The sequence below is a fragment of the Macaca mulatta genome, chromosome 19, assembly GCF_049350105.2.
Source record: "Macaca mulatta isolate MMU2019108-1 chromosome 19, T2T-MMU8v2.0, whole genome shotgun sequence".
Lineage (NCBI taxonomy): Eukaryota > Metazoa > Chordata > Mammalia > Primates > Cercopithecidae > Macaca > Macaca mulatta.
Window position 1 is genome coordinate 13,924,120 of NC_133424.1, and position 10,987 is coordinate 13,935,106.

Genomic DNA, 10,987 nt, shown 5'->3' on the forward strand with positions numbered 1-10,987 from the left:
TGAAGAAGTTAAGATGGAAATTTAAAAACTTTTGGAAATGAATGAAAACAGAGACACAACACACCAACACTTGTGAGATGCAGCAGAAGCAGTGCTGAGGGAAGTTTACACTTGACCTTAGCTAAAGGGCCAAGAAGCAATTAAGAGGGAAGTTTATAGCATCAGATATCTACATCACAAAAAACAGAGGCCGGATGTGGTGGCTCACGCCTGTCATCCCAGCACTTTAGGGGGCTGAGGCAGGAGGATCTCTTGAGCTAGGGGTTTGAGATCAGCCTGGGCAACACAGTGAGACCCCGTCTCTAAAAAATAAAAATAAAAAAAATTAGCTGGGTGTGGTGCTGTGCACGTCGTCCCAGCTACTGGGGATGCTGAAGTGAGAGGTTCGCTTGAGCCCAGGAGGCAGAGGTTGCAGTGAACCAAGATCACGCCACTGCACTCCAACCTGGGCACCACAGTGAGACTCTGTCTCAAAAAAGTAAAAAAACAAAACAAACAAACAAAAAAAAACTACAAAGTAAGAACCCAACACGTACCTCAAGGAGCCAGAAAAGCAAGAACAAACCAAACCCAAAGTTAGCAGAAGAAAGGTCAAGTTCAAGATCACAATCAGTCAATTATTTCTGTCCTCTGAACCTCTGCCTGGAGCAACTCTGCCTTTAGGTCTTTGCTTGGCCAATTTCTTCTTATCACTCAACCCTTAGATCCACTGTGCCCCCGTCAGAGAAGCCTTCTTGGACCTCTCAATCAAAAGGACTTGCCCCTTCCTGCAGCTCAGCCAGACATCTCATTCTCTTCCCAGCACGTTCCACTGTCTGAATCATCTTGTCAACTTACGCACTTCAAGATTGTCATCTTGAACATCAGCTCCTCGACGGTAGAAATTTTCCTGTCTTAATCCCAGTGTCCAGATCAGCACCAGGCACATAGTAGGTTCTTGCTAAGCATTAGTTGCATAGTCAATACAAATGTTCCTGGGGTTCCTGTTGGTGGATCATTTTATTTATTTATTCATTTTTTTGAGACACAGTCTCACTCTGTCACCCAGGCTGGAGTGTGGTGGCACGATCTAGGCTCACTGCAACCTGTGCCTCCTGGGTTCAAGTGATTCTTGTACGTCGGCCTCCCAAGTAGCTGGGATTACAGGCACGCACCACCATGCCCAGCTAATTGTTTCGTGTTTTTTTTTTCAAGAGTAAATACGGGGTTTCTCCATGTTGGCCAGGCTGGTCTCGAACTCCTGGGCTCAAGTCATCTGCCCTCCTCAGCCTCCCAAAGTGTTGGGATTACAGGGGTGAGCCACCACGCCCAGTTTGGTGAATCATTTAAATAATAAACACAGACAGGAAGTGTGTTTATCCCAAATCCAAATGATTAAGCTATTTTTCTGGGAAAGGAGAGGCAGAAGGCAGAATTATGGTCACATCAGCCAAGTCTTTTCGGCTGATGAAATACTCCCCATATCTGCCTCGATTCCTACCACTTCCATGCCTTGGTGGATGGAGAAACTGAGGCTGAGAGAGGCAATGTGATGTGCCTGGATCACACAGGGTGCAGATGGCATGGGTGGGATTAGACCCGTTATTCTGGCTTACAACCGACTGATTTTTTTCCCACTTCACCCCTTCTCTGTACTTGCATAGTATTTTAAGTGTATATGGGCCCAAGAGAGCTCCAAGGGTAAGGGATGTTACTGATTCATCCCAGTATTGCTGGTGGCGCCTGGTGCTTAGAAAGCGCTCCATAAATACTCATCAAACAAATGAATGGCTGAATCCCAGCAAAATCCTTAAGTGCCTTCTGTTTTATGGTTTATTTTCCTCTAATTTTTTTGAGCATGGTTCATGCAGAAAAAGTATACAGGATGTTAAAACAAACAAACAAACAAAAAAACACAAAAACTCAGCTCACGAGAACACCCAATTCTCCGGTATATGGGATAAACATGGGGGTGGATTTGACCGTGAAAAAGCGGAAGTCTGACGGTGACCATGAGGGAGGCTGCGTGTCCCACTTTACACCCGTTTTAGATCATGCCAGGCCTGTTAATTATTTTTTCAGTCCTCTTTTTCCCCTTTCACTCTCAAAACTGCCCTGGTTTGGATCATACGTTATATAGGCTGTCTGTTCATGAAGTCTTTTTTTTTTTTTTTTGGGACAGAGTCTCACTCTGTCACCCAGGTTGGAGTGCAGTGGGGTGATCTCAGCTCACTGCAACCTCCACCTCCTGGGTTCAAGCGATTCTCGAGTCTCAGTTTCCCAAGTAGCTGGGATTACAGGTGTGCACGACCACACCTGGCTAACTTTTTTGTATTTTTTAGTAGAGACGGGGTTTCGCCATGTTGGCCAGGCTGGTCTGGAACTCCTGACCTCGTGATCCACCCGCCTTGGTCTCCCAAAGTGCTGCGATTACAAGTGGGAGCCACCAGGCCTGGCCGATCCATGAAGTATTTTATCACCTTCCTTCATCAGCTCCTTCCTTCATCCTCACTCACTCCCCTCTGGATACCTGGGCAGCCACGTATCCTCACAAATGCCAGGAACATCCTGCCTGAGGGCTTTTGCACTGGCTCTTCCATCTACCTGGGCTGCTCTTCCCTGAGATACCTCCATGGCTCCCCTCATCTCTTCATGTCTTTTTAAAAAACCTCAAGCAACTGCTGGCCTCAAACTATGGTCTCCTGCCTCAGCCTCCCAAAGTGCTGGGATTACAAGTGTGAGCCACCACACCCAGCCAGGGACATGCATTTACGATCACTAACTAAACATAGTTTTGCTGCTTCATTATTTGACATTCACCAAAGGAGAAAAGGAGAGAAATGTTTATTAAGGAAAACTTTAAATTGATTTTTTATATATATATATATATTTTTTTTTTGTTTTTTGAGACAGAGTCTTGCTCTGTTGTCCAGGCTGGAGTACAGTGGTATAATCTCGGCTCACTGCAACCTCTGTCTCCTGGGTTCAAGCAATTCTCATGCCTCAGCCTCCCAAGTAGCTGGGACTACAGGTGCCTGCCACCATGCCCAGCTAAGTTTTTGTATTTTAGTAGAGACGGGGTTTCACCATGTTGCCCAGGGTGGTCTCGAACTCCTGAGCTCAGGCAATCTGCCTGCCTTGGCCTCCCGAAGTGCTAGGATTACAGGCATGAGCCACCATGCCAGGCTGATGGATGTATACATTTTTTGGATACATATGATATTTTAATGCATTCATATGATTTGTTCCTTCAGGTCTGTGTTTTCTTTCTTTTCTTTTCTTTTTTTTTTTGAGACAGTTCTTGCTCTGTCATCCAGGCTGGAGTGCAGTGGCAAGATCGGCTCACTGCAGCCCCAACCTCCCAGGCTCAAGCAGTCCTCCCATCTCAGCCTCCCAAGTAGCTGGGACTACAGGCATGCTCCACCATGTCCAGCTAATTTAAAAATTTTTTTTTTGTAGAGATGGGGTCTCACTATGAGCCTAGGCTGATCTTAAACTCTTGGGCTCAAGGGATCCTCCTGCCTCAGCCTCCCAAAGTGTTGGAATTATAGATCATAATGGCCACGGTGCCTGGCCATTCAGGGTGTATAAGGATAACAACCTTTCATCTTGATGACGCACAAACTCTCTACTGTTTTATTCTATTCCTGACCTCTCACCACCCTCTAATACTATTTCGAAGGCAGCGATCCACAAACTACAGCCCACGAGCCAGCCACCTGTTTTTATAGGTTAAAGTTTAATTGGTCAACAGCCATGCTCATTCACTTGTGTGTTTTATCTGTGGTTACTTTTATGCTACAGAAGCAGATTGAGTCATTGCGATGGAGACTGTCTGGCCCACAAAGCCTAAACTATTTAATGTCTGCTCTCTGCCCTTTTATCTCAATTGATCACTGACTTTCCCCACTCACACGTCAACTCCTCTGTGTCCAGAAGAGTGTCTGCATACAGTAGGCATTCAATGGTGGTTGTTGAATGAACCAGTGATTTACAGTCCAAAATCGAATGCTTTGATTTTGGTCAAGACAAACATCTGTGAATGAAATAGGGCTTGGGTCAAAGGTGATTCCAACCATTAGTAACCACTTGCCAAGGGACATGCATTTATTTATTTATTTTTAATTATTAGGTTTTTTTTTTTTTTTGAGATGGAGTCTCGCTCTGTCACCCAGGCTGGAGTGCAGTGGTGCGATCTCCACTCACTGCAAGCTCTGCCTCCCGGGTTCATGCCATTCTCCTGCCTCAGCCTCCCGTGTAGCTGGGACTATAGGCACCCGCCACCGCGCCCGGCTAATTTTTGTATTTTTAGTAGAGACGGGGTTTCACCGTGTTAGCCAGGTGGTGTCGATCTCCTGACCTCATGATCCGCCCGTCTTGGCCTCCCAAAGTGCTGGGAGTATAGGTGTGAGCCACCGCGCTTGGCCCCCAATTATTAGTTTTTTTTGAGACAGGGTCTAGTTCTGTCACCCAGGCTGGAGTACACTGGTGCAATCACAGCTCGCTGCAGCTTCAAACCCTTGGGCTCAGGCAATCCTCCTGCCTCAGCCTCCCGAGTACCTGGGACTACAGGTACATACCACCATGCCCAGCTAACTAATTTTTTCTTTTGTAAAGACAGGGTCTTGCTTTTTGACCAGGCTGGTTTTGAACTCCTGGTCTCAAGCAATCTTCCTGCCTCAGCCTCTCAAAGTGCTGGGATTCCAGGCATGAGCCACCACGCCTGGCCAGGGACATGCAGTTATGATCACAAATTAAACACGGTTTTTCTGCTTTCCTAATTGACATTCACCAAGGCAGAGAAATAGAGAAGAGACACTCACAGAGAAAAGCACAAAGAAGGGTGAGGAAAAGGGAGAGAAGGAGAAGGAGGTGGAGAAAGAGAAGGGAGGGAGAGAGAGTGAGCGAGCGAGAGAGAGAGCACAAGAATAAAAGAGACAAAGGCTGCGCGTGGTGGCTCACGCCTGTAATCCCAGCACTTTGGGAGGCCAAGGCGGGCGAATCATGAGCTCAGGAGATTGAGACCATCCTGGCCAACCTGGTGAAACCCTGTCTTTACTAAAATACAAAAAATTAGCTGGGCGTGGTGGTATGCACCTGTAGTCCCAGCTACTGAGGAGGCTGAGGCAGGGGAATCACTTGAACCCAGGAGGCAGAGGCTGCAGTGAGCCGAAGTCGCGCCACTGCACTTCAGCCTGGTGACAGAGCAAGACTCCATCTCACAAAACAAAACAAAACAAAACCCCCCAAAACTAGCTGAGTGTGGTGGCACATGCCTGTAATCCCAGCTACTTGGGAGGTTGAGGCACAAGAATCGCTTGAACCTAGGAGGTGGAGGTTGCAGTGAGTTGAGATTGCGCCACTGCACTCTAGCCTGGGTGACAGAGTGAGACTCTGTCTCAAAAAAAAAAAAAAAAAAAAAAAAAGAGAGAGAGACAAAGAGAAGGAAAAAGAAAGAGTTAGAGAGAGACGGATGAAAGGTAATGAATTGTGTCCAGAGCTGTGTGTGAACCCTGGCTTTGTCACTCTTGGCTAGGGGACCTTGGCAGGTCACATTACCCCTGTGGGCCTCCGTTTCCTCATCTGGAAGATGGGGTTAAAAATATCTTTCCTCACAGGACTGTTTTACAGATCAAGACACAATGCAAAGCTGATGCCAGACACAAAGAAGCCCTCAGCTAAAGGCAGCCCCAAATTAACTCAAGACACCCTGGTCCTGCCAGGTCCCCAGCCCCTCCACATCCCCTCCCTGGGACCAACCAAGAGAGGGCAGGTCCTGTCCCTCATGAAGTGATCCCAATTTGCCTGGGCCCAGCTGGCAAAGAGGGTGTCGGGGACCTTCCCCTGTGAGGGTGGAGACAATTTCTGGCTTTTCTGAGCCACATGGGGCACATATGGTGAGGGGGTCCCTGTGAAATGAGGCCACCTGTTGCTAGAGCAACACAGAGCCACCAGCTCTTGTCTCTAGCACACAGTTTTGTTGCAGTACTCATGGGGTTCCCCATTCCATCCCCGTGAGCTCAGAGAAGCAGCCCTCAATCCTGTTTGCTGTGGGAGGCTGTAAATGGCAGAACCTGAGGATGCTGACACTGAGTGAGACAGAGCTGAGTTCCGACTCTCAATTGCTGTGCACAGCTCTGGGACTCGTTTCTTCATCTGTAAAATGGGGATATTAAAGGCCCTAGCTCAGAGGGTTTTATATTTTTACCATCAAGGAATCCCAGGCTGATGCCTGGAGAAGTAGCCAGAACAGGGTGGCACAGAGGAAGTGGCCAGTCACCCATCTTGATTCCACAAGGCTACCCAGAGCCTGCTCTGGCCCAGGAAGGTCCAGGGAAGAGGCCCGTCTAGTGGGCATGGGAGCCGTGTGGATACTTTGGAGCCTCCAGGTCAAGAGCAGAGATGGGCTGTGTTGATGGAGATTTGTTTTGTAGCAGTTAGAAGTGACTTGGACTTCACTTTTAGCACAGAATCTCCAGTAAACCTGCATTTGTAGTCCTTGGGTATGGACAGAAACTCACACCGTCCCAAAGCTCTTAGGGGGTAGGTTCACCTCGATGCCCAGCCAGTACCCCAATCCTCCTTCCTCCAAGAGGCTTGGCCTCCTAGAGCAGAGTCTCTCAACCTCAGTACTACTGACATTTTGGGCTGGATAACTGGGTGTGATGGGGGCTGAGCCAGACACCGACGGTGAGAACTCCAGTTACCTGCTAAACTATCACCTCTTCTGAGGGGTTTTCCAGCCACAGTGACTACAGAAGCCACTGGCAAGATTCCTTCAGTCTCAGCTTGGGGAGGAAATGCTTAGGGGTCTGTGGATAGAATTGAGGAGTCCCTGAATTTAGATAGAAAATAATTACCCCTTTACTTCCTCTCACTTTCACTGGAAGTGGAGCATTTTCTTCCAGGATGATCGGAGGTGGCAAACCGCAAAATCAGTGACCCCCATCACCAACAGAAATCACATATAGTTCACAGATATCATGCAAAGTCTTTTAAGCTTAATACTCCCATGAAATCACAAGACTTATCCAACCCATCACTGGGACTTGTTGATGTGTTATAAAGAATCATCTCTTAAACAACATCACAAATCCTTAAAAAAAAATATTCTGGGCTGGTCTCAGTGGCTCATGCCTGTAATCCCAGTGACTCTGGAGGCTGGGGTGGGAGGAACACTAGAGGCCAGAAGCTTGAGGCCAGCCTGGGCAACATACTGAGACCATTTCTCTACCAAAAAAAATCCAACTAGCTGGGCGTGATGGTGTATGCCTATAGCCCTAGCTACTCAGGAGGTTGAGGTGGGAGGATCGCTTGAGACCAGGAGTTTGAGGCTGCAGTGAGCTATGATTGCATCATTATACTCCAGCTTAGGAGACAGAGCAAAACCCCAAAAAACAGGGATTACGAGTTTTTGGGAAGAACACTACATAGGCATAAAATCAAGGGTTACATAATATCCACATCCCCGGGAGATACTAATCTTCATCATTTGGTTAAAGTGGTATCTGTCTGTTCCTCTACTATAAAACTTCTATTTTCCCCTTTACCTACTCTATTCTTCGGAAATGAGTCACTAAGTCCAGCCTACCCTCAAAGAAGGGGAGATTAGTCTCCACCTCCTGGGGCAGTGGGGAGTGACGTCTACATACTTTAAATGGAATTCTGTTATAAGAAAGATTTGCCTGTTTTTCATTTATCTTGTGTATTTAATAATAAAATAAAAATGATCATTTATTTATTTATGTGTTTAGTTAAGAGATGGGGTCTTGATGTTGCCCAGGCTGGAGTGCAGTGGCAGGATCATAGCTCACTGCAGCCTTGAACTGCTGGGCTCGAGCAATCCTCCTGCCTCAGCCTCCCAAGTAGCTGGGACTATAGGCATGTGCCACCACACCTGGTTAATTAAAAACCATTTTTTTTTGAGACGTGGTTTGGCTCTTGTTGCCCAGGCTGGAGTGCAATGGCCTGATCTCAGCTCACGACAACCTCTGTCCCCCAGGTTCAAATGATTCTTCTACCTCAGCCTCCTGAGTAGCTGGTACTACAGGCGCGTGCCACCATGCTCGGCTAAGTTTTGTATTTTTAGTAGAGATGGGGTTTCACCATGTTGGCCAGGCTGGTCTCGAACTCCTGACCTCGTAATCCACCTGCCTTGGCCTCCCAAAGTGCTGGGATTACAGGCGTAAGCTACCGTACCCAGCTAATTTAAAAAAAAAAAATTTTTTTTTTTAAAGATGAGTCTTGCTGTGTTTCCCAGGCTGGTCTCCTGGAACTCCTTGTTCAAACAATCCTCCCACCTCGGCTTCCTAAGTAGTTGGGATTACAGATATGAGCCACCAAGCCTGGCCACTTAGTATTGATGTATCAATCAATCAATCAATCAATTATTTATTTTAGTGTGGACTCTCTGGACAGATTATATAAGATAAGGATACCCAGGACACTGTTTGCCCAAGAAAGGTTCATTCTCCTCCCTTTCTCCCTGGTCTAGGAATGATCCCAGACCTTTTTCCCCCCACCTCACCATTTAGCAAGACAAGTTTAATTGGCTCACACCAACTTGGGAGGCTGAGGTTGGTGGATCACTTGAGCTTATGAGTTCGAGATCAGCCTGGCCAACATGACGGAACCCAATTTTTACTAAAAATACAAAAAATTAGCTGGCCATGGTGGTGCACGCCTGTAGTCCCAGCTACTTGGGAGGATGAGGCAGGAGAATCACTTGAACCCGAGAGGTTAGCCGAGTGAGCCGAGATCACGCCACTGCACTCCAGCCTGGGCAAGAGTGAGACTCCATCTCAAAAAAAAAAAAAAAAAAAAGAAACTGTGATCATCATAGAGAAATTTGAAGATACAAAGAAGTATTGAGAAAATCAAGATTCCCAAATCCCACCACCCGAAGGTCAACCTGGTAAAGTGTCTTCCAATTTTTCTTTACTTACGTTTTCATATTTGTACATTTGAGATCATAAGGTTTACCTCATCTTGATTCCTTTTTAAAAACTCATTTTCCCTTCTCATCAGTTTTTCTTTTCTAGTGCGGGTGAGCTGCCACTGTTCTCCATGCTGGGAATGATCTTTCCAAAACATCTGCCTAGCTCCTTCCTTCTCTGCTCAAACATTGCCTCCTCTGAGGAGTCCTCCCTGATTGCCTGACCTAGACTAGGGAACCACGCATCACTTGTTCTCTTGTGCAGTTTTTGCTCTGTTGCCCAGGCTGGAGTGCAGTGGTGTGGTCACAGCTCACTGCAACCTCCACCTCCTGGGCTCAATTGATTTTCCTGCCTCAGCCTCCCAGGTAGCTGGGATTACAGGCGCCCGCCACCACGCCCGGCTAATTTTTGTATTTTTTGTAGAGCTGGGGTTTTGCTGTGTTAGCCAGGCTGGTCTCAAACTCCTGACCTCAGGTGATCTGCCCACCACGGCCTCCCAAAGTGCTGGGATTACAGGTGTGAGACACCATGCCTGGCCTCCTTGATCCCTGTTTAAAAACTCGTTTCTCCCACTCATCATTTTTTTTTTTTTTGGTTTGTTTGTTTGTTTTATGACAGGGTCTTACTCTGTTGTCCAGGCTGGGGTGCAGTGGCATGATCACAGCTTATTGCCACCTCTGACTTCAGGGCTCAAGTGATCCTCCTGTCTCAGCCTCCTGAGTAGCTGGGACTACAGATGTATGCCACTATGCCTGGCTAATTTTTGCATTTTTTTTTTTTTGGTAGAAATTGGGTTTCACTATGTTGCCCAGACTGGCCTCAAACTCTTGGGTTCAAGTGATCCACCCTCCTCAGACTCCCAAATTGCTGGGATTACAGGCATGAACCACTGTGCCCAGCACCCCCCACTCATCATTATATGGTGACCCTTTCCCCTGTATCCTTAATATTCTCCCAGCAGACGATTTTTAATGATGACATAATATGCCATCATACGGAAGGATCATACGGTATTTAACCGATCTATTGTCAGGCTTTCAATTGCTTCCAGTTCTGTTCTAATTTTGTAAATAACTCTGGGATGCATATCCTGATATAAACCTTCGACAGCATCGCTGATGAGTTGAGCTTAGATTTCTTCAAAAGGCATTTAAACCAGGAAGCCAAGGGAGAAAAACAAGAAACGAATACAAAATCTGGAAGGGAATCAAACACGTCCCGTAGGTGAGCTGCCACTGTCCTCCATGCTGGGGATGCTCTTTCCAAAACATCTGCCTGGCTCCCTCTTTCTCTGCTCAGACATCACCTCCTCTGAGGAGCCCTCCCTGATTGCCTGACCTAGACTAGGGAACCACCCGTCACTTGTTCTCTTGTACAGCTTTCGTTCCTACTGGGCTTCCCATAGTACACACACATTTCCTTAGTGTCTCCTGTTTTCTGAGTGGTTTATTATTTATCATGTTTACCATTTGCGTCTGTCTCCTACCAGGGTGGAGATTTTAGTCTGTCTTCTACCTTGCAGCGTCTCCAATCACCTAATCATTGCCCGGCACACAGTAGGTGCTCAATAAATAATTACTGGATAAGTGAAAGGATGTTAAGAGAATAAATATGGTGCTAGGATCTTACAAAAGGGTGCCTACCCAGGTGGGCGGCCTCAGCGGTACATCTGTGTCTATGGATTCCAAGACGCTTGGAGCGACTGTCTCTGGACTCTCCGTTGATCTCAACTACTAGCTTGTTCAGAACTGGGTAAAAGGAGTTGGCTGGCAAGGCCACACCCACTGGCTTCGGCTCCAGCACTAGTCATGGAGGACAAAGATTCCAGACACTCTGCTTGCCTATGGCCAAACAGAGCGAGGTGCATTCTAGGACATACCAGGGCAGCGCTAGCCCAAGGGAGACGGCTGGGCACGAGGGCAGAACCCAAGAGTGCCCCAACGCAGCAGCTGTGTCCTCCTCAGCAGAAACTCAAAGATGGGCACCTTAGCCCCTGCGCCCTGGCATTGACAGACGCTATTGGTTGTTTTAGGGGTGGAGAGAAAGGTTATCTCACTTTGGGAAGCCCCAGA

At 47.2% G+C, this 10,987-nt stretch overlaps 1 protein-coding gene and 3 long non-coding RNA genes across 6 annotated transcripts in view; 2 read left to right on the forward strand and 2 right to left on the reverse strand.

The window, feature by feature from the left end:
• CACNA1A (calcium voltage-gated channel subunit alpha1 A) overlaps positions 1-10,987 on the reverse strand; it is a 307,938-nt gene that overhangs the window by 146,350 nt on the left and 150,601 nt on the right. The gene's annotated exons all lie outside the window — the stretch shown is intronic.
• Positions 1-10,987, forward strand: part of LOC144336742 (uncharacterized) — a 171,959-nt gene that overhangs the window by 91,196 nt on the left and 69,776 nt on the right. The window lies entirely within an intron of this gene.
• Positions 997-10,758, forward strand: LOC144336736 (uncharacterized). The gene is made up of 4 exons (XR_013409060.1): positions 997-2,181; positions 2,808-2,953; positions 5,353-6,233; positions 10,662-10,758. It is a non-coding gene; the product is annotated as an uncharacterized LOC144336736 (long non-coding RNA).
• LOC144336740 (uncharacterized) lies at positions 3,241-5,406 on the reverse strand. Its single transcript, XR_013409064.1, has 3 exons — positions 5,164-5,406; positions 4,577-4,674; positions 3,241-4,518 (listed from the first exon to the last, which is right to left on the reverse strand). It is a non-coding gene; the product is annotated as an uncharacterized LOC144336740 (long non-coding RNA).